Here is a 22,830-nt window from a genome sequence, read left to right on the forward strand (position 1 = left end):
CTTAATGGTGAGAAATTAGATGCTTTCCCCTAAAGATTAAGAACAAGTCAAGGATGTCTTTTCTTACCATTTCTATTTAATATCATGGAAGTCTTACATAATTCAGTAAGATAGGGAAAGGAGATAAAGTTAAACAGATTGAGAAGGAGAAATAAAACTGTCTGCAGATGACATGAATGTCTATGTAGAAAATGCCAAAGAATCAACAACAGCAACAACAAATTCCTGGAGCTAATAAGTGAATATAGCAAAGTTTCAGGGTACAAATATAATATACAAATTTTAGTATACAAATGTCAGTGGTTTTTTATGTACCTAGTGTTAACAATTGGAATTTAGAATTAAAAATATAGTGCCATTTTATTAGCACCAAAATTAAATATTTGATATAAATATAACAAAATATGTACAAGATCTATATAAAGAAAACTACAAAACTGCAATAAAAGAAATCAAAGAAGAACTAAATAAATGAAGAGATATTTCATGTTCCTGGACAGGAGGACTCAACATTGTTAAGATGTCAGTTCTTCTAACCTGATCTATACATGCAAGCAATCCCAATAAAAATTTAAGAAACTTATTTTTTGGATATTGACAAACTGATTCCAAAATGTATATGCAAGAGCAAAAGACCCTGAATAGCCAAAGCAATATTAAAGAAGAGATCAAAGTTGGAGAATTGACACCACCCAACCTCAAGACTTACTATAGAACCATGATAACCAAGACAGTGTGGTATCGGTGAAAGTAGACAAATCGGTAATGAAACAGAATATTTAGCCCTAAAATAGACACACACACACACATGGTCAACTGATCTTTGTCAAAAGAGTTAAGGCAATTCAATAGAGAAATGATAGTCTTTGTATTGATAATAAATGGTGCTGGAACAACTGGACCTCTACATGCAAAAAAACCAAATACCTAGACACTGACCTTACACATATTACCAAAATTAGTTCAAAATGGATCATAGACCTAACTGTAAAATGCAAAACTATAAAACTTTTAGAATTTAACATCAGAGGAAATTTAGGTAATTTGAGGTTTGACAAATTTTGTTCACCAAAAAAAAAAATCTATGAATTAAAAAATTGGTAAGTTGGACTTCACTGAATTAAAAACTTCTGCTTTGTGAAAGACAATGTCAAAATAATGAGAATACAAGCTACAGGCTGGGAGAATTTGCAAAAAATTTCTGATAAAGAACTGTTATCCAAAATTTGCAAAGAGTTCTTAAAACTCAAAATAAGAAAACAAACAACCCAATTTAAAAATAAGCAAAAGCCTGAACAGACACCTTACCAAAGGAGATATACAAATGACAGTAAGCTTATGAAAAGATGCCCAACATCATATGTCATGAAGGAATTACAAATTAAAACAAGAATGAGTTACTACTACCTGCTTATTAGAATAGCTAAAATTTAAAAACTGATAATATCAAATTCTGGCAAAGATACAGAGCAACAGGAACTCTCATTCATTGCTGGTGGGGAGATTTGGCAGATTCTTACAAAGCTAAATGTAGTCTTATTATGCGATTATTATGTGATCCAGCAATGTGCTCTGAGGTATTTACCTAAATGAGTTGGAAACTTATATCCACACAAAAAACTGCACACAAATGTTTATAGAAGCTGTATTCATTATTGCTAAAAACTGGAAGCAACCAAGATGTCCTTTAAAGGTAAATGGGTAAACAAATTTTAGTGCACCAATACATTGGAATACCATTCAGCAATAAAAATAAATGAGTGATCAAGCCAGAAAAAGATACTGAGGAATTTTTAGTGCACACTGTTTAGTGAAAGAGGCTATAATGAAAAGGCTATATACTATATGATTCTAACTATATGACATTCTGAAAAAGGCAAAATCATAGAGACAATAAAAAGATTAATGGTTGTCAGGGTTTTAAGGGGAGAAGAGGGTTGAATAAATGGAGCACTGGGAATTTATAGGTCAGTGAATCTATCCTTTATGATACTTTAATGGTGATTACATGACATTATGCATTGGTTGAAACCCACAGAACTGTGCAAAACAAACATTGAACCCTAATGTAAACTATAGACTTAATTATAATGTATCAATAGTGGTACATCAATTGTAATAAATGTACTGTACTAATGAAAGAGATGTCAGTAATAGGAAAACATTGAGAAGGGTAGAGAATAGAATCTATGGGAATGCTCTGTACTATCTGCTTAATTTACTGTAAACCTAAAACTGCTCTAAAAAATAAAGTCTGGTAACTAAAAAAAAAAAAATCAAGGTGTTGGAAAGCTATGTTCCTTTCTGAAGGCTCCAGGACTCAATTTTTCAGCTTTCAGAGGCCATCCACATACCTTGGTTTGTGGCCCATGCTTGATCTTCAAAGCCAACCATATAGCTTCTCTTTGAACCTACTTTAATCATTACATCTCTGTCTCTGACCATAGCTGGAAGAGGTTCTCCACATTTAAAGATTCATATGATTAAATTTCACCTACCTGGATAATCCAAGAAAATGACTCCATCTCATGACCTTTAACCTTATTCACATTTGTAAAGTCCTTTTTGCCATGTAAGGTAACATATTTGCATATTGTTGGGATTAGGATCCACATCTTTAGGGAACTGTTATTCTGCCTACCACAATCAGGCAAGTAGTAAAAGAATGAAAGAAGAAGGTAGATTCTAGAAATATTTAGAAAGAAAAATATAGAGGACTTTGTGTTTGGATGTGTGCATGGAGCATTTGTGGTCTCTAGGAGGAAGAAGAGGAACAGGTTCATCCTCACTTCCAGGTTATTGACTTGAGGACATGGTGGTGAGGAATCCACTGGGACTTCCTACATGGTTTCATGGTCCTTTCAGGACAACATAATTAAGAAGCAAACAAGAAACACTGACTCATAGACTTTTAGGAAAATTTATTGATTTCATAATTCCTGGCTACTACTTTGTGGATTGTAGCATAGATATTTCTGACCTAACACAAAAATGAAAATTTTGAAAAAGGTTTTTAAAATACAAAAGATACATATTTTCCCCTGTTATAACATTTTATAATCCCCTCAAAGTTTCAGTTTCTCCTTACCACCATGTTTATCAAGGTCATGACCTGATGAACCTGTAACTGCCATTTTTGCCCCTAATTAGGAATGTTTAATGTCTTCCCCTAAAGACTAGAACTTTATAATATGGTCCTTGCTCACTTTTTCAATTTCAGCTCTAACACCTTTCCTCTAACTTGCTCCTGGTTTTAGACACACTGAAATTTTTTCATTTCTTTCATTGAGCCTCTTGTCTCTACTCTTTACACACACTGTTCCTTCTGCACAGACAACTCTTCTCACCTTTGGTTGGCTAATTCCTTTGAGTCTCCGTTCAGAAGTTACTTCGTCCAGAGGCCTTTCCTAACCTTCTGAATCTGAGTTAGGTGGTCTGCTTGTTCTGTGACAACCATCTGTATATTTTCTATTATAGTGCTTATTATCCTAAAAAGTCATTGCCAGTTTAATTGTTTCCATCAGTAGACTAAAAACTATGTGCTGGCAGAGACCATACCTCTTCTGCTTAACATTTTATTCCAGATGTCTAGCATGGTGTCCAGCATATAGTGGAAGATGCAGAAACATTAAATCCGAATGTTAGGGAGTGGTGTCTTGGGCATCAGTATTTTCCAAAAGCTCCCTAGGTAATGCCAATGTATGACTGGGGTGAAGAAACACTGATATGTTCCTCTCTCATTGTAGTAATTTCCCATCCTCTCTGCCATGCCAACCAATCCCTAAACTAGGGGATAAACTTTTCTCTAAAGGAAACTAGACTCAAAAGATTTTAAGACTAATTGGAAGAAAGGATAAAGGTCAAAAAATTGATCTTGAGAGAAACTTAAGTTCACGTTTAGAATGAGTTTTAGATTGCTGTATGTTTAATAGATAAGTTTGATATATATTCTGAAGTTCAAAGGAGACATAGGTCAAGGCTGTTGGTACATATTTAGATAGAAGTCTGTAAGGTTTTTATTCAATGAGTGCTATTAATAATTTTTGTCAGATTAATTTCATTTGGAGGAGTAGAGAAAGAAACTAAATTATAGGAAGAAAGAGTGGTCAGCCAGGGTAAACCAATGTCATAAGTAGTTTGTGTAAAGGTAAAAGCTATTGAATAGTAGTTTAAAAGTGTATCAGATTAAAAGAAGAATATCTTTCAAAATGATTTTCTTTCTATCCTCTTCCATTTTTTTTAAAACAGGAAAGAAGCTTGAAGAGCTTGAAGAATGTTACTATAGAATGAAAGAGTTTGAAGATCAAAGGGTTGGAAGAAATGCCTGGTAGAGGCTATTCTAGAAGGTATGGAAATAAAGAAGGTCAAGAGCACAACTGGATGAAGAGGGCTCCCCATTTTGTGCAACTGGAAGTGAAAAGGGAAATTTGAAAAGAAAAATTTGACAAGGATAATCCTGGTAGTCCTATCATTTTTTTTTTTGAAATAAGAATCAAGGTGTTCTATTGAATTAAAATGTATTTTTAGACTTAGGGCCATATCTGGTTATTAGATAGATAATTGGATACTAAATATAACCTCCATTTTTGATAAAATGTATACAGTTCAAATAAGAAGAAATTAAAATAAGAGAGATGAAACTGAGTTCAACAAAACAAATTTTTTTTGCAGAAAGTTATTCCCGTTTTTTTTTAAACAACTTACAGTTGGCAAAAGTTCAATGCATTCGACTTTGCTTTTAATTTCAAGGAATACATCAGACTTCTCTCAACCATCCCCTTCTCCCCAAGATTATTCTCGATCTCTAAATTTCATTTCAGAAGTTTCATGTTTGGTATCAAATTACCTAATACTAATAATTCTTACAATGGTTTAATATGGACTATTAAAATATCTTCAGAATCGGGCTCCCCTGGTGGCACAGTGGTTGGGGGTCCGCCTGCCGATGCAGGGGACATGGGTTTGTGCCCTGGTCCAGGAAGATCCCACATGCCGGGGAGTGGCTGGGCCCGTGGGCCATGGCCGCTGAGCCTGTGCGTCTGGAGCCTGTGCTCCACAACAGGAGAGGCCACAACAGTGAGGGGCCCGTGTACCGAAAAAAAAAATCTTCAGAATATAAACTAAAATTGGTCTGAAAGTATATGCATATCATCTTCATTGAAAACTACCTCAAGTAGCAGTGATATATGTTAGAGTTTTTTTTTAATGATGAAATTATACACATTGCTTATATGATGTTTGTGCCAAATGAACTCAGAAAAGAAGGCATAGAATAAATAACAGAATTCTGAATCATAAAATAGGTAAATCTATTGTTAATTATTTACAATCCTAGAAGCAGCAGAAGCACAGAGACACTGATAATTTAACAGGTTGGGTTATCAAAAATATTTTACAATTTGGATTTGGGCTATGTTCTTGTACTGACAATTGAATAAAGGATTCCTTGATATTTGGGGCAATTTCTTTACATAAAATAATTTTGGGACACTGGAAAAACTTGATTTTGAAGGAGATGATATCCATTATGTATGTATATATGCATGTATCTCTCTTTCATCTATATATCCATCTGTCTATCATCTATCATTTATCTGATCTATTTACCTCTCTATTTATCTAACTATTCTTTTATTCAGTAGTTATATGCAGTGCACTTGATGCTAAGAATTTTCTGTTTTCCATCAATCATGCACAAGACCTACTTCCTCCAACATTCTTAGATCTGGGCATGTGGTTAAGTGTTTGGTTTTCAAAGGTCTTCTCTGTAAATAAAGTCAAGTAAATCTAAGTAAATAAAAGGAGTTCTTAAGTCAACAGATCTGGAATTAGTAGGTGCTAATTGTCAATAGTGGTTGTCTAACACATGAATAAAACAAAAGATTTGAGTGTGTGCTATCAACAAGCTCAGAATAAATCAAATGTTTACCAGATTGCAATCTGAAATTTTTCAGATTTCACCAATATCTTATTATTTCAGTTGATCTTAAGTGAGTAGAAAAATATACTAGAAGTCTTACATTATGACTGTTTTACCTATTTCCCTTTTGTTGTTAATGATCTTTATTCTATTCAATAAAAATTCCCTTATCACGTAATTATTTCATGGGGCATCAATGATTTCTATTTGGATGTTAAACAAACATTCTTTATTTTTTTTCCTAAAGTGAGTTATGTTTACAATTTTCTATGTTTAAGAAGTAAACATGTAAATAAATGAGAAGTTAAGGTTAGTTAAGGTCATAGAAAATGCTTGTGTTAAAGGATTGGAAGAATAGTTAACAAGGACATTTCCCAAAGTACTTTACCCTCATATTCTATAACTGTGATTACTGACTGACCTATCTTCATTATTGTTAATAAATAATGAAGAGAATATGCTTACATTTTAGAAATAAGGATTTCCCAATATTTGAAGTTGTTCCACATTTTATTGCTTGTTTGGGTTTGCAGAAATATAGTCCACTCCTCTCTAAATGTGCTATTTGGCAAACATTTATTATAATATAGACTTTAATTTTGTTTACTTGTCATGACATTATTAGAGATTTCTTTGTGACATACATAGTGCAATACAGAATGTTGTTTAGGAATCACTAGCTCAGAAAGGAGAAGAGATAAGTTTATGAAACTAGTTTTATTCAAATTAGATTTTCTTTCAAAAATTTTTAAATGGAAAAGATTGATTCAAGTGTTAAACTTGAAAAATATAGCACTTTGCCCTTTCTTAAACCTCATCCTTGAATGTTTATGATATTTAATTTTTAAGCTAATTCCTTTATCTTTAGCCTTCATGCATATCAATCTTTTTTTGTTTTTTTAATAAATTTATTTATTTATTTTTGGCTGCATTGGGTCTTCATTGCTGTGCACGGGCTTTCTCTAGTTGTGGCGAGCAGGGGCTACTCTTCATTGTGGTGGCTTCTCTTGTTGCAGAGCACGGGCTCAAGGCTTCAGTAGTTGTGGCGCATGGGCTTAGTTGCTCTGGAGCATGTGGGATCTTCCTGGACCAGGGATTGAACCTGTGCCCCCTGAACTGGCAGGCGGATTCTTAACCACTGCACCACTAGGGAAATCCCATCAACATTTTTTTTTTTTGAATAGCAACTTTGTGCCAGTACTAGAGACACAAAGGTATTGAAGTACAAAGATAAATAAATTAAGTTTATTAAAGTAAAATTTTTTAAGCAATGGATTGCTGGACAGTAAAGAACTAGATCTACATGAATTAAGAAAATCTAAAAAGAAGTGAATTGCAAAAGAATAGGAACAATATGTTACCATTTATGCAAAATTTAAACACACAGAAATAAGAATATACATTGTTTATGAATTATACATACATGAAGAGAAAGTATGGAAAGCCATTTGGAAGTATAGGGGATAGAAAAGAAACTAGAAAAGTAAGAGGCCATCCAATCACAAAATACTTAGTAAACCCCAGAAAGGAATCCAGACAATACACTGAGGGACATGGAGAGTTATTGAAGGGTTTTCAGTGTTTGAGAAAAGGTTCAGGGCCATGCTTGGTATAATTAGGTGAACATTTTAGAAAGACCACCTGAGCTTCTGTGGAAAGAAAGAAGAGCTTGGATGGGGATAAGACTGGAAAAACAGAGACCAGTTAGGAGGCTGTGGTATTAATCCTGGTGAGAGATGATTGTACCTTGAACTAAGGTAGTTTAGTGAGAAGGAAGAAAGAAAGCAAATTTGAAAAACATTAGAGATTTGGTAACAAAGGACTTGATTGACTTGACTTGGTGGGCAAGAAGGGGAAGAAATAAGAATATCTCCAGCCACCTATGACATGACCTATCCTCTAAATACAATCATTTACATGCTGAGCATGTGTTATGTTAGACCAGGGAGATGTAATTGGCAAAATCCACATTGTGGATCATGCACCACTCCATGCAACAAACCTCCCAAGCTCTCTGATGAATAATCTGCCACGGTAGAAAAAGATGGGGATGGAGGGAAGAGCTTATAGAGCAGTGGTTCTCAACCACAGGTGATTTTGCCCTTCATGGGACATTTGACAGTTTGAAGATATTTTTGGTTATCACAACCTGGGAAGTGCTACTGGAATCTAGATAGAGGGCTAAGATGATACTAAATATCCAACTTTACACAGGACAGTCTTCCACAGTAATTATCAGCCCCAGATATCAATTGTGTTGATGTTAAAAAAAAAAAAAAACTCTGTTATTATGAGATTACAAGACACTTAAAAGGAATATCAGCCAACTGCAATTTATGGGCCTTCATAGTGTATTAAAACTTGTTTAAAGAATTAAGTTACAACATACTTATGAACATCGACTGGATATTTTCATATTAATTTATATGATATTTTATTATATTTAAATATGTGTCATTTGACATAAAATTTAAAATAATGCACTCAGTTTGCCTCTTGGTTTTTAGTTCTGGATATGGTAAGTTTGGCATATAATAATTATTGATTGTAACCAGCTAAAATCTATTTTTTCCTCTTTAATGTGTTCTTATTATTTTTTGCTTAAAAATCTGTTACTATCCCAATGTTGTCTATTTAATTTTTTTGTATTTTAAAATAGCTCATTCTATTTAGCTTTTAATTTATTTAAATATTTGTTATGACTTTTTAATAAATAGTTAACTATCAGCATTACTATTAAATGATTCATCAACTTATATGCAATATTATCTTAAAATACAACATAATATGTACTAGGATCTGTTTCTGTGCATGCCATTCAAGTTACCTGCCAACTTGTGCATCTATGTTGTTGATGCATTTTTATTATTATTATATCATTAATGACCACATTATGATTTACTATTTATTAAAATGTATTTTATACTTTACATATTTTAGAATATTTTAATATTATTATGTCATTAAAATTAAATTTTTTTCTAGATTCTTTTTACCTATTGTTTTTTGGATGATCACTAGAATCACTTATTGAAATTGCAAAGTTAATCTTGGAATCATCTCAGATATACAAAGAAATATGGGAGAGATACATCTTTAAACCATTTTATTTTCTCACTTAGGTAAAAGGTCCACCTCTACATTCTTTTGATTTTCTTTAAAATTCTTAACACATTTTGCAGATTATTTTGATAGATACTGTACATTCATTGTACTGTGAATTTTGTGTTTTGTTTCTATTGTGGATGAGATTTTTAAAGATTTCTAACTGGCTATAATACTTCATAAGAAAGCTACCGAATTTTATATTTTCTTTCTGGTTATTAACATTCACTATTTTTGTTTGATTTAAGAGATTAAATTAATTTTCTTGAATATTCTACTAAGGCAAACAAATAATTTGCATTTAATAATAGTTTGTACCCATATTTCTGGTAGTTAGATATCTAATTATTATTTTGGCTGTGTTATAACTGAATTCCCCAAATCCAAACATAGGTTGTACTACTGCTTCTTTTTTAAAGCAAAAGTCTTTTGTATGAACATTTAAAGGAAGTTAAAATTACACAACTTAAGTATAGTTATGTCAGATAATACTCCCCCATTAGCACAAAAACAAACTAACCAAAAACTTGAACCACCAAATTCATAATCACCTAAAATTTGTATTCATTAGCTACTTCATTTCTATCACAATGCGATGGTGGTACAATATCCACAAAGAGAAACATTGGAAGTGAGAAACGTTTCTGGCAACAGTAAAAATTTCTGGCTTGGGGTTGTAAAATAAAGTAGCTCAGTAGGAGCAGAGATGTCTTAGGGGAAGTAAACTGCATAATTTGGCTGGAGAAAAGCAGTACAGATAAAGACAGCAAGAAGACACAGGGTAACTGGGTATGTTCAGAAAATTGGTATCAGGATAACTGAAATTCACAAAGATTCCCAGATCTCACTTTGCTTTGCTGTGAAGAATACACATTCTATGTTGCCTATGGTATATTTATATAGATTAGTATTTTTCTCAGCTTAAATTTATAAATGGATGTCACATAAAGGTAAGGTTTACTAAAAGTTGGTATCTCTTAAAAACTTCAAACCTAGTAAAAAACAAGTGAAAATACTTTTCACACAATGCTTTCTGGACAAATAAGGAAATGCTTCACTTTCAAAAGCAGTAAGTATTATAAAGTGATGTATACCAAGTAAATGCTAGGATGTTGAATGAACTGTGAATACATGACTTTACTTATGTAAATAGCTAGTGTTTGAATACCTTTGATTTTTTTACAAGATTTTTGTCATATGATCATAATATAAAATAACTAGGCTAAGAAAATTTTATAATAAATTTCCAGTTGAATTATTGCAGTGGATATGTTCAAAGAGAATCAAATCTTCATAATATCTTGTTCAGTTATAGCCCTAATTAAGTTCTCAAATCATGCCTTTCTATAATGTAAGATAAATGATTAAGGGTCTATTTTGTTGTTAATTTCCATTAGCACTGATGAGCGCCAAGCACATGTATCAAAGGAAGAATAGACTCTTGCAGAACTAAGAAATATTCAATATATTATTAAGAGGTAAGATATTTAAAATGTCTAGAGTTTAACAGCACTTTCTTCAAGATAATCATCTTAAGTAGAGTACTCAAAGGTGTTGGCAATTCAATCAATAGAAGGCACCCCTTTTCTCTGAACCAGTGCTGAACAATTTCTTCTGAAAATAGTCATTTGGTTGTACCCAAAGCTTTTCTGCAAATCCTGTCAACTACTTGTAGCCATTGAAGACTTTATAGCACCAGAAAAATAAATGAACATCAGCGCTAAATTGGTCCCTACCAACTTGTGCCTGGTTCTGTCTCAGCCATGCATGTAATCTTTCTTATTGAGAAGCTGGCTTATCCTGCCTCCTGTTTTTCTGTTTTAGAAACAGTTTACAGAGTCTTTTTATAATAGTGGGGTGAAAAATGTCTTCCTTGTAGGGCTCTGATATACTAGGAATACTTCACCCTGCTCCTAGAGCTGCCAGCTAATAATTTTATTAAGTAAACTCTATAAACAGATCATTCTAACAATGTCTGACTACATATTCCTAATTCTCTTTCCTTGTGAAACATTATGAATGCATATATGTGGAGCTGAGAAGCTGAAGTGGTCACAACAATTTCTCTTCACATTATTAATTTTATCAAAGTTTGCTTTCAAAGTCTAGTTATGTGCCATGGCTAATGTTACCCTTTGCTTAAAACTTCCCTTGCTCTAATGTACAGAAAGATATTTCTGCCCAGATAGGTTAGGAATGGTAATAATAGCCAATAAAAACCTAAATTAAGGAAGAGACAGTAAATAAATTTTTAATTATATAAAATTTAATGTTTATGTTAAGGAACAAAATATTAAAAGTCATTTGTACAGAGTGAATTTATATCAGAGCTGAATTTAAAGTTGTGAAGCTTTGAGTGATGTGATAATCATGTTTTTCCCCCTTCAGTTGAACTAGGGGATTGAAATTTATATGCTCAATAACTAGAATAGCATCATAAAGGATCAGACCAGAGGAATCTGTCTCTCTCCATTTTTAGCTGTCACTCCCACAGTGATTTTAATATTTTTCCGATGTCTTTGCTGATTTCTTGTGCCAAGCATTGTTTTCAAAAACAGGCAGTTTTGAAATGAGTACTATAAACTGCATGTTTCTTAGCACATACACACATTTTACAGGTACTGCAGTGAAATCTTTAACAACAAGAAACGAAAAATATAGAGAGGCGAGTCTCCTGCTAGTTTCAAACTTTACTAAACAGACTTATTGTAAGCCTTGAACTATTTTTATCACTTGACTCAAGCTTTATTATCTCTCTGAAGCACGAAGGAAAAGGGAATCTTTCACAAACCAAACTGACATCACATTTGCTTTATTCGTGGTTTTCAAATGTTTTGGGCAAAATTCCGAGACACTGATGGATTTTATGCATTTAATTCATGTTAAACTGGACTTGTGATTTATACAGTTACAGTATGCTTGAGATTTTTCCTCTGAGTAGTGGCCAAAAATATTGTTAATTTATTGAATTCTCCGCAGAAAGTGATGCGTGCATTATGTGAAAACGGTAAAGTAGCTGCAATGAGTCATAAAAATAAATTCAATGTCTTATACAAAAAAGCAGAAAACTTAAATAAGGACAACTGGTCGTTTCTTGGATTAGATCAGAAATGTGATACATGATATTTTTCTTATGAAACGATTATAGTGTAATTGAAAGAGAAACGAAGCAGTGAGTTGCTCTAGCCGCGTAAGCCTTTTCTGCAGCTGTATATAAACTGTTATAGGCATCTCTTTTTCTGTCTTCATTAAAATGAAATACAGTCATGCACAGTATAAAGGAATTTATCTTTTTCAAATTAGAATTAGAAAAATAATTTTTTAAACACTGCAGTTAAAGAGACACCTATTTATAATCAGTTACTTCATCAGTAAACTCCAGTTAAGGGCACTTATATGAAGCTACATATTCTGTTTTACTTTTAATGAATACTACACATGATTTAGTAAAACAACCAATCCATTCTTTATTATATGCGACCTAGAGTTATAAAATGACAACGTGTAGATTGTATTATAAACCACATATGTTTTTTGAAATGCAAATGTTTTTTCTAATGATAAATGAAAAGCATATGTGAAAATTGTAACAGATTTTTTAAAGGATGCCATGCGTTCTTTGAGTTGTGATCCCTACATAGTTTTCCCTAGCCACCATTCTCTCAGGTGTTTGACATGAAGGTAGCAAACTTTTTTTCAAGTTAAGTAAACTTTGGGCACCTGATTTATAGAAAGTCCGTCAGATAGTTTTTCTCTGGAAAACTGTCTTCCCTTCTCCTCCTTTGCTGAATGATACCCACACATGATATTTGTCACTATAAGACACACATACTTCATGATGTTTTTGCTGGGAGAGAGAGTTGAAGGTAAACACTAGACCACCAGGGAGTGTCATAAATCTCATTGTTTTTTTCCAGAAGAAATGTATTGAATTGTTCATAATTTTCCTAATGCCTGTTAAGTAGTTGACTTAGGCACTCTTGCAATCTCTGCTGATCAATTTTTACTGAATAAACAAACTTGTCTGTAGACCACCTCAGTCTTAAACAACAATTACCACGATATCCTAAATAACTAACAAATCAATCCAGACCTTGGAAAACTGTCATAAACTAGTTAATACTTTGTGCAAAAATTCATTAGGTAAGCCATTCTTGCATTTGTTATGGAGACGTTGGTTTCTCCTCCTACCTCTGAAGCTAATAAAACTATGAAAATACTTGTAAAATGGCACAATTTTAGGGACATGACCCAGTTAAAAATATTATCAGTGCCACAAGTAATTTAGAATAGAACTTTCTATGAATGAATGACTAACAAGATGGCCATAATAGCCAAATTTGAAAAGGCAATATTTCTGGTGTTTTAACAAAAGAATATATACTGTTCAGAGTTTTGTTTTATTTTGAAATATTGATCAACTTAATTCCATTGAAAAACCAGCACTTATTAAAACCAATTTTCTCTGATTCTTTGTAATAAATCGACATGAGAACAATTATGAAAGGAGTGGGCCATGATCTAATTGTCATTCTAAGGCAGTCACAATATTTGTGCAGGTGTGCACTGCCCTATTCCAAGGGGGTGCCATTTACTTGCTGGTTTATGTGTATGGCAGCCCCTCCTCAATGTGGAATTTTGGAGGTATCCAAACTACATGGCCTCATGTGGTCACCCTGAGTTCACTTATTTCTTATGAACACCTAAGAATCTTTTTTTTTGATGGGAAGGATAGTCCCCTTTTAGCATTAGGGGAATACATCCAGTTTATTTAAAATATGCTTTTCAATTTACATAGTAAAAATTAAAAAAATTCTGTTTGAAATTCTGAAGCATATCATTATTCGACAATGAAGCAATCTGTCAGTAATGAAGTATGCAGTAGGGTTTTTTAAATTTTAACTTTGCTGTCCTGACTTTTAATAATCTTTGCGTAAACTGACTGTATTTAATTTTTAATTCTTTTACACAATGTCGGAACTTTGGTAATACTTCTCTTATGGCTACCTTTCTTTTATATTGAAAAATATAACTAAAATTGGCGTGACAGTGTGTTAACATTAAGAAAAACAAACAAACAAACAAACAAAAACTATGCTGCCCAGAATCTTCATCAGAAAACTGAGAAGATGCCAGTACAGTTTGAGGACAATAGAGTTAAATCTTAGAAAAAATATGGTTGAAGGAAACCTCTAGAGGTTATCTTTCTGCTTCATCCTGCTGGCTTCAGGCAAACTTTACCTAAACTATTGTAGGCAGATGGGTATCTGGACTGTTTTTAAAGATCTTGAGGGAAGTAATTCCATAATCTCTTAATATCCTTTTTATATCTAATCTATTTGTCCATTTAATTTAGTTTATCTTCAGCAGACATGGATAATGTTACCCTTTACAATATAATTCATCATAACCTTGATAATTGAGGTAATGTTTATATATGAAAGAAAAGATGCCAATCTCTTCATAGAGAAAAGAGTATTGTTATTATAATTTTAAATATTGACTTTAACATTAGTTGTCAATGTCAGAGAGGAATAGAATCGTGAATTTTGAGACCAACTGGAGCCAAAGATCAAATTCAACTTTTTTAATGAGAAAATAGTGCCACCTTCAGAAGTGTATCTAACATTTTTTCATACTGAAAACAAATTCTACTTTCAAACATGGATAGAACTTTGCACAATAGCTGTTATAACTACAGTAGCTACTTCTAAGGATTCTGTAGAATTCTGGTTTTCAGTGCCTTCATATTTAGTGTTTAGTACTATTTGTGCTGCATTAGTAACATATTTATAACTCTTCCTACACATTATCACCCTCCTAATTATCATTGTTAATACATGAACTGATGAATATGAATTCAGTTTCAAATGTTTGAAATCCAAGAAGCTTATATTTTTACCTTTCCAAAATTTTCCTATAATTTTAACAATGGCAAATTAGTCTATAAATTTTAAAGGTATGACTATGAAATAAAGACATTAAATTTATGTTATATGTAAATTTGTGTGGTCCTCTTCTAAGCAGTTAGATTAGTAGACTGTATGCTTTTCAGTTATAATAAAACTCTCATTTGAATCTGGCCATGTCTTATTTCTTTAACATTGGGCCAGCCAGATAGTTTAAATGAGTGAATTTGGATGGATGGAAAAAAACTAACCACCAAAAATATAATACAAACTTATTTTTATTGTGTAATATTCTATAGATATAACATTAGATATGTTATTTTACTTTTAGCTAAAATGGAAGCAAATATATAAACTATTAAATAAGTTCCATGATTAAAATTTTCTTTTCTTAATTCATTACTCTTTGGTTTGGGTCCAAGAAGTGTTTCTAAAACTAAAACTACCATATGACCCAGCAATCCCACTCCTGGGCATATATCCTGAGAAAACTATAATTCAAAAAGACACATGCACCCCAATGTTCATTTCAGCACTATTTACAAAAGCCAGGACATGCAAGCAACCTAAATGTCCATTGACAGGTGAATGGATAAAGAAGATGTGGTACATATATACAATGGAATATTACTCAGCCATAAAAGGAACAAAATTGGGTCATTTCTAGAGACATGGATGGACCTAGAGTCTGTCATACAGAGTGAAGTAAGTCAGAAAGAGAAAAACAAATATCATAGGTTAACGCATATATGTGAAATCTAGAAAAATGGTACAGATGAACCTATTTGCAGGGCAGGAATAGAGATGTAGAGAACAAACATGTGAACATGGGGGCATGGGTGGGATGAATTGGGAGATTGGGATTGACATATGTGCACTGCCATGTGTAAAGCAGATAGCTAGTGGGAACCTGCTCTATAGAGCAGGGAGCTCAGCTCAATGCTCTGTGGTGATCTAGATGGGTGGGATGGGGGGGGTGGGTGGGAGGGAGGTCCAAGAGGGAGGGGATATAGGTATACATATAGCTGATTCACATTGTTGTACAGAACCTAACACAATATTGTAAAGCAACTATACCCCAATTTGAAAAAAAATGTTTCACTTTTTCTTCTGTTCTAGTGTCAACATTTGGTTTTGTGTATTCTGTTGTAATGCATCTTTTAATTTTAAATGATGCTTAGTTTTCTTCAGTTCACTGTGGAAAATAGATGTTCTCAAATATAGCTACTTCCAAACGTGTATAGAAACTTTGCACAAGAATTTCTATAATTTGTAGAATTCTGGTTTTCAGAGTCACCGTATTTGAATTTTTAAAACTGTATTGCATGCTGGTTCAGTACTAAATCATTTGTAATTCTTCATTCATGCTATCTCTTTATGTTTTTAAAGAATTTGGTCTTTAAATACATAATTTGGGGAAAGTATTTCAGGCAATTCCTTTTGTGTCTGTAGAACAATCTTAGCATAGGAATATGAACCAAATGTTCAGTGCCATTTTAATCTACCAAAGATAAAACTTCTCTAAGGATGAGTTACTCGGGGCTTCCCTGGTGACGCAGTGGTTGAGAGTCTGCCTGCCCATGCAGGGGACAGGGGTTCATGCCCCGGTCCAGGAAGGTCCCACGTGCCATGGAGTGGCTGAGCCCGTGAGCCATGGCCACTGAGTCCGTGCATCCGGAGACTGTGCTCCACAACAGGAGAGTCCACAACAGTGAGAAGCCCGCATACCACACACACACAAAAAAAGAATGAGTTACTTAAATCATAAATTTATGTAACTAGTGCAAAAATTACTGCAAAGAAATTTAAACAATTTTGATGTTTAAAATATCAACCTAAAAAAGCCAAGTTTTTAATTTGGTTTTAACTGATGACAGGTGGTAATTTGCCTGAATATCAAGAACAAGAAACTATTTTCAATCTTGTGTGTGTGTATGCAGATATGTGTGTGTATGTAGGTGTCTATATATATATCTTTAGCACCATGCCATATGCAAGCTACCGATCCATGTGTAGTACAGCTGTCTAGTAACTGGGCCTCCATTTCATCAAGCAAGGCATCAAAACATCAGTAGTTCAAGCCATGGAAGCATATCCAGGGAGAAGTTCTTCCTTACTATGCTCATGATGTGTTTAATTGTTAACATTTTTAGCTCAGAGAGGTACCTCATAAAGGATACAGTGAACACATGTACACTTTCTGTCCTTGTATAAAACATTGCTGTGTATTATTTAAGTTTCATACTACTGCAAGAACAATATCCTTATTCATGCTCACCCACGAGAATACTACATTCACCTCTTGAGGGTTTTTCTCACAAAATAAATATTTTTTTAAAATTTGTGTCTACCATTGCACCATGCACCAAAGTATTTTGGTCAGATCAAAGTCTTCATCTATAGCATGAATAATATAACCAAATAGGTGTTACTGTTTATATTTAGTCTATCATCAGCTGCAATAGAGAGCTCAGAAATACTGTAACCTTTTCATATACTCTGTCTTGTAAGTTCTCAAGTCGATCTTTTACACTCTGGACTGTATTTCTAACTGGACTTACATTTGCAAATACGTGTTTCTGTTTGGGACTTATAGTTTCTGCTATCCTCTGTAGATTATAATTTATGAACTTATCAGCTGTAAAAGGCTTTGATGCCAGAGCAATGTTTTCAGTTAATACAATTTGCATTTTATTGCAGCCACATCTATTATTTGCATTTCAAAATAAATCCTGTTTAAATACCAATATTTTTCAGTTAATTAAACACTTACCATACATTTTTTCATCTATCAGTCATAATTATTCTTCTTATTTTTTCATGTCAGTGAATTAAGTGGTGGTCTTTTACACAGACAAGATATATTAGCATATTAAAGAAAAGATATTTGACATTTCCACAAACTTACGTTCCCATTTTTATGAGACATTGAGCCCTCTTGCCTTATCTTATATTTTCCATTGAGAAATGGATACAAGGAAAAAATTCCCTCAATTCTACTAGATGAAAAATAACAGAACAAATATTATCGTAAAGAGTAGCTGCTGCTTTGTTTCAGTTGCAGGGAGACCACAGGGGATGGAGAGGACTAAAGAACTGAAGAGACCCTGTGCCATTTAAGAGGGTGAGTCACTATCTAATTTTAGCTCATTGATGCTGCATTGGAATCTGGGTATGGTTTTTCAAGTGACCTGATGTATAGAATTATATCCTTCCAGTATTAGGGTAGCTAAAAACAAAATGTCCAGTGGCCAAATTTGGCTCAAGGCCCACAAGTTGGCAATTGCATTTTAACACATTATTCGATTTTATCTATAATATCATCATTCAACTTTATCGCCCAACTTTACTACTAGGTTTTTCTCCAAATAGCATCTCATTATTAAAAAGAAAATAATACTGTCCTTAGAGAATAGTTTGCTTTTGTTGATGATCTGCACAAAACCTTTTGTAGATATACAAAGAATTTAAAAAATGTTTTGAATTTGTGATGATTACAAATATGCGTTCTGGAGTATAATGACCTTGGGTGAAGAAACACTTTTGTGTCTTAATGATCTCATCTATAATATTGGGAAAGAATGGCTCCTATTAATATGATTGTTATGAAAGTTAAGTGAGATAAACATGTGCATTTCTTAGCATACTGTGCTGCCCAAGTTTTGAAAAACAGACTTTATTTTTTTTAGAGCAGTTTTAAGTTCACAGCGAAACTGAACAGAAAATATAGAGAGTCCCCATATGCTCCTGTCCCCAAGCATGTATGGCCTCCCTCACTTTCAATATCCCACACCAGGGTAGTACATTTGTTACAATTAATACACCTACATTGACAGGTCATTATCAACCAAAGTCCATCATTTACATTGGGGTTCACTTTTGTTGTACATTCTATGGGTTTGGTCAAATGCATAAAGACAAGTATCCACCATTATAGTATCATATAGAATAGTTTCACTGCCTGAAAATTTTCCTCTATCCACCCCCTACCTCCTCCCAAACCCTGAAAACCACCAATCTTTTTTACTTTCTCTATAATTTTGCAGAATGTCATGTAGTTGGAATCAAAAAGTATGTAGTCTTTTCAGATTGTCTTCTTTCACCTACCAAGAAGCATTTAAGATCCCTCCATGTCTTTTCAAGGCTTGATAGTTTATATCTTTTTAGCACTAAATAATAGTCCATTGCCTGAATGCACAGTTTATACATTCACTTGGTGAAAGACATTTTGGTTGCTTCCAAGTTTTGGCAGTTATAATTAAGCTGCCATAAATATCCACATACAGGTTTTTGGGTGGACATATGTTTTCAACTCTTTAAGTAAATACCCTGGAGTGTGAGAAACTGCCAAACAATCTTCCAAAGTGGCTGTAGCATTCTGAATCCCCACCAGCAATAAATGAGAGTTCCTGTTGCTCTACATCATTGCCAACATTTGGTGATGTCAGTATTTTACATTTTCGTCATTTTAAAAATCATATAGTGGCATTTCATTGTTGTTTTAATTTGCATTTCCCTAACGACAAACTAAATTGCATTCTTATATGCCCATTTGCCACCAGTATATCTTCTTTGTTGAGGTGTCTGTTCATGTCTTTTGCCCATTTTTTCAGCAAGCTGTTCATTTCCTTATTGTTGAGTTCTGAGAATTCTTAGTATATCTTGCATAAAGTCTTTTATCAGTTATATCTTTTCAAATATTAATTTCAAGTCTGTGGCTTGTATTCTCATTTTCTTGACAGTATCTTTTGCAGAGTAGACTTTCATTTTATTGAAGTCCAGATAATCAATTATTTATTTCATGGATTGTGCCTTTGGTGTATCTAAAAAGTAACTGCAAAATCCAATATAATCTAGATTTTCTCCTATGTTATCTTTTATGAGTTTTACAGTTTACTTTTTAGATTAGGGTTTGTGATCCATTTTGAGTTAAATTTTCTGAAGGGTATAATTTTCTGTTTGGATTATTATTATTTTTTTGCATGTGGGTGTCCAGTTGCTCCAGCATCATTTGTTGAATATAGTATCATTTGGCCATTGTATTGCCTTTGCTCCTTTGTCAAAGATCAGTTGATAATATCTGTGTGGGTCTATTTCTGGGCTATCTATTCTATTCCATTGGTATCTTTGTCTATTCTCTCACCAGTACCACACTGTTTTGACTATTGTAGCCTCTTAGTAAGTCTTGAGGTAGAGTATTGTCAAATGACTTTGTTCTTCTCCTTCAATATTCTGCTGCCTGTTCTTGGTCTTCTATCTCTCGATACAAACTTTAAAATCAGTGTGTCGATATCCATGAAATAACTTACTGGGATTTTGACTGGAATTCTGTTTAATCTAGAGATCAAGTTGGGAAGGATAGAAATCTTGACAATATCGAGTCTTTTTATCTATGATCGTGGAATATCTCTGCATTTATTTAGGTCTTCTTCGATTTCTTTCATCAGAGTTTTATAGTTTTCTTCATATAGATTTTTTACATATTTTGTTAGACTTATACCTGCTTTGACTTTTTAATACCTTAGTATTCAATAGTTATTCTTATTATAATAATAAAAATGGCATCATCACCTAAAAATGACACATCCCCATTGATAAATTTGAAAGGGGTAATATTGATTTAAATAAGCATGTTGTGGTATTGTTTCAAAAAATCAGTACTCAGTGATGAGTACATGGGTGTCAGTAATACCATCTGTACTTTCGTCATGCTTAAATATTTAAAAAATAAAAATATGACAACTTTTCAGTTGTGCAAGTTGATAGCAGTAGTATAGCACAGACCAAAGCCATATAAACCAAAGTTGTAAGTGCCAGTTTCACAACCTACTTATGTATAAGTTGGGGCAAGTTATTTAACATCTTCGTTTCTAAGTTTTCAGCTGTAAAATGATAAGAATAAATTAGCTGATTGGGTTGTTGAAGGTCAAACATATAAAACAATGCCAGATATATGGTTAGCAATATGTAACTACTAAATGTTATATTATTTTAGTCACTTTTTAAAATCAATGGATTGTTTTATAAAGATAAAGTATATATAACTTCAATTATGAGAGCAATATAAGCTCACCAGAGAAAAATAGAAGGAAACACAAGCAAATTTCCTGATAGCTGATACCCAGAGATAACCATGATTTACATTTTAGTGTCTTTCTTTCCAGTGTTTTTTCCAATTCATGACTTTTTGTTGGTTTTCTTTTACATAGTTTTATCCCTACTATATATACAATCAAGTATCCTGGCTTTTTTTTTTCCACTTGACATTATGAGAAAAATTTGTCCTTTTTTTAAATAAACATTGTTTTTAGTAGATGGGAAACATTCTACTCCATAGCTTTTTAAAATTACCATCGACCATTTAGACTGCATCCCATTTTCAGTTACTTCAATAACTTTAGTGAATATTTTTTACCAAAGCTTATTTCCTTAAGTTACTTAATTATGCAAAGATTTTTTTAATGATTTACATTACATAAGTATAGACCCTAATCAAACCTATTAAATAAATCTGTTTATGTAGGTACAATGAAAATTGCAAGTAGGGAGTCTTTATATAAATATGAAGAAAATATTGCACATTAATTCAGTGCACAGCACCTGCACATATGAAGTTAGTTATATGATAGCCTTCTCACCCAAGCCTCCAACATACTTGATAATCTATATTCATACACATACATCTTCAGTTGCATGAGCTACACATGAATATAATATCACTAACTTATACAAACAACACCTTTATGTTAGGCTTTCGTACAGAAAAAAATGCCTGTATTGGGGAAGGTAAATTCTGTTTATATGTCTAACTTGAGGTACAGCAATTCTTAAAAGAGGTAAGATTGATTGTACTAGGATGAGAAAGTATGACCAGAAAATTCAAGCAATAAGTTATAATGATTTACAAAGTTGGAAGGAGCCTTAAAACCCCATTCCAGGATTCTCAAACATTTTACCACCAAAGAAATATTCCTTTGATTGTTTCTAAACTCCCATTGCCTTTTTCTCAGACCCAATTCCTATACAATGGGTTTTCCTATAAAACAAGTCATACTATTGAGTCATAAATGTTGTTCTCATTTAAATTAAAGAAATAAAGGTATCAATTGTTCTTTCTGGCTAGCATAAGATAACCAATATTATCCTAATGAGTTGACACAATTCCAACCAAAGACAAAGAAACTGATGTTTCAGGTAACTTGTGCAAAATTACACCCAAGAAATGGGAACTTTCACTGGGATTCTTGAACTATTGAAATTATTTCAAAGAGCCACCCACTCACTTAACATAGGAGCCATATAATTCTCAGGAAAAGCAAATGCCTTGAACAAAAACACATCTCTTGGCTTGTACTCTGATATATTACCAGTTGCTCTTGTTAGTTTTCTTAAAATTTAGATATAATAACTTTATTATTTATAATAATTAACAAGTTATAATGAATAAAATTATAATGAAAGGAAAGTAATGAAAGGGGAAACAAGTTGGTAGTTAAATTATGGGTAATGCCAATTTTATAATCTAACACATAACATTGTTACAGATGTTAGTTTTATGCCATTCTACCACTGCAAATATACATATATTTTTATTTGTATATGCATGTAAATTTAAGATTCATCTATCTTTATATAAAGAGGGTGGGTTTTTTGAGGAGGGTTAGGTAAATGAAATAAAGTGAGAAAACTTGGATTATCCTCACAGTGGACTTCAATATTGGAAAATGCTGAATCCATTAGTGGTTCCTGATTACCAACATCTCACAACAACAAAGGCCAATCTTAGGGAGCCTTAGAATTATCCTGACCAAATCAGTGATATCAATGCAATGAATGAAGAGTAATCTGGGAGCCTTTTAAGTGCTTAGCATTTTGTGTTTGAACAGTAAAATTAAA

Source organism: Mesoplodon bidens, assembly GCF_964165515.1.
Source record: "Mesoplodon bidens genome assembly, chromosome: 11".
NCBI classification, from domain to species: domain Eukaryota; kingdom Metazoa; phylum Chordata; class Mammalia; order Artiodactyla; family Ziphiidae; genus Mesoplodon; species Mesoplodon bidens.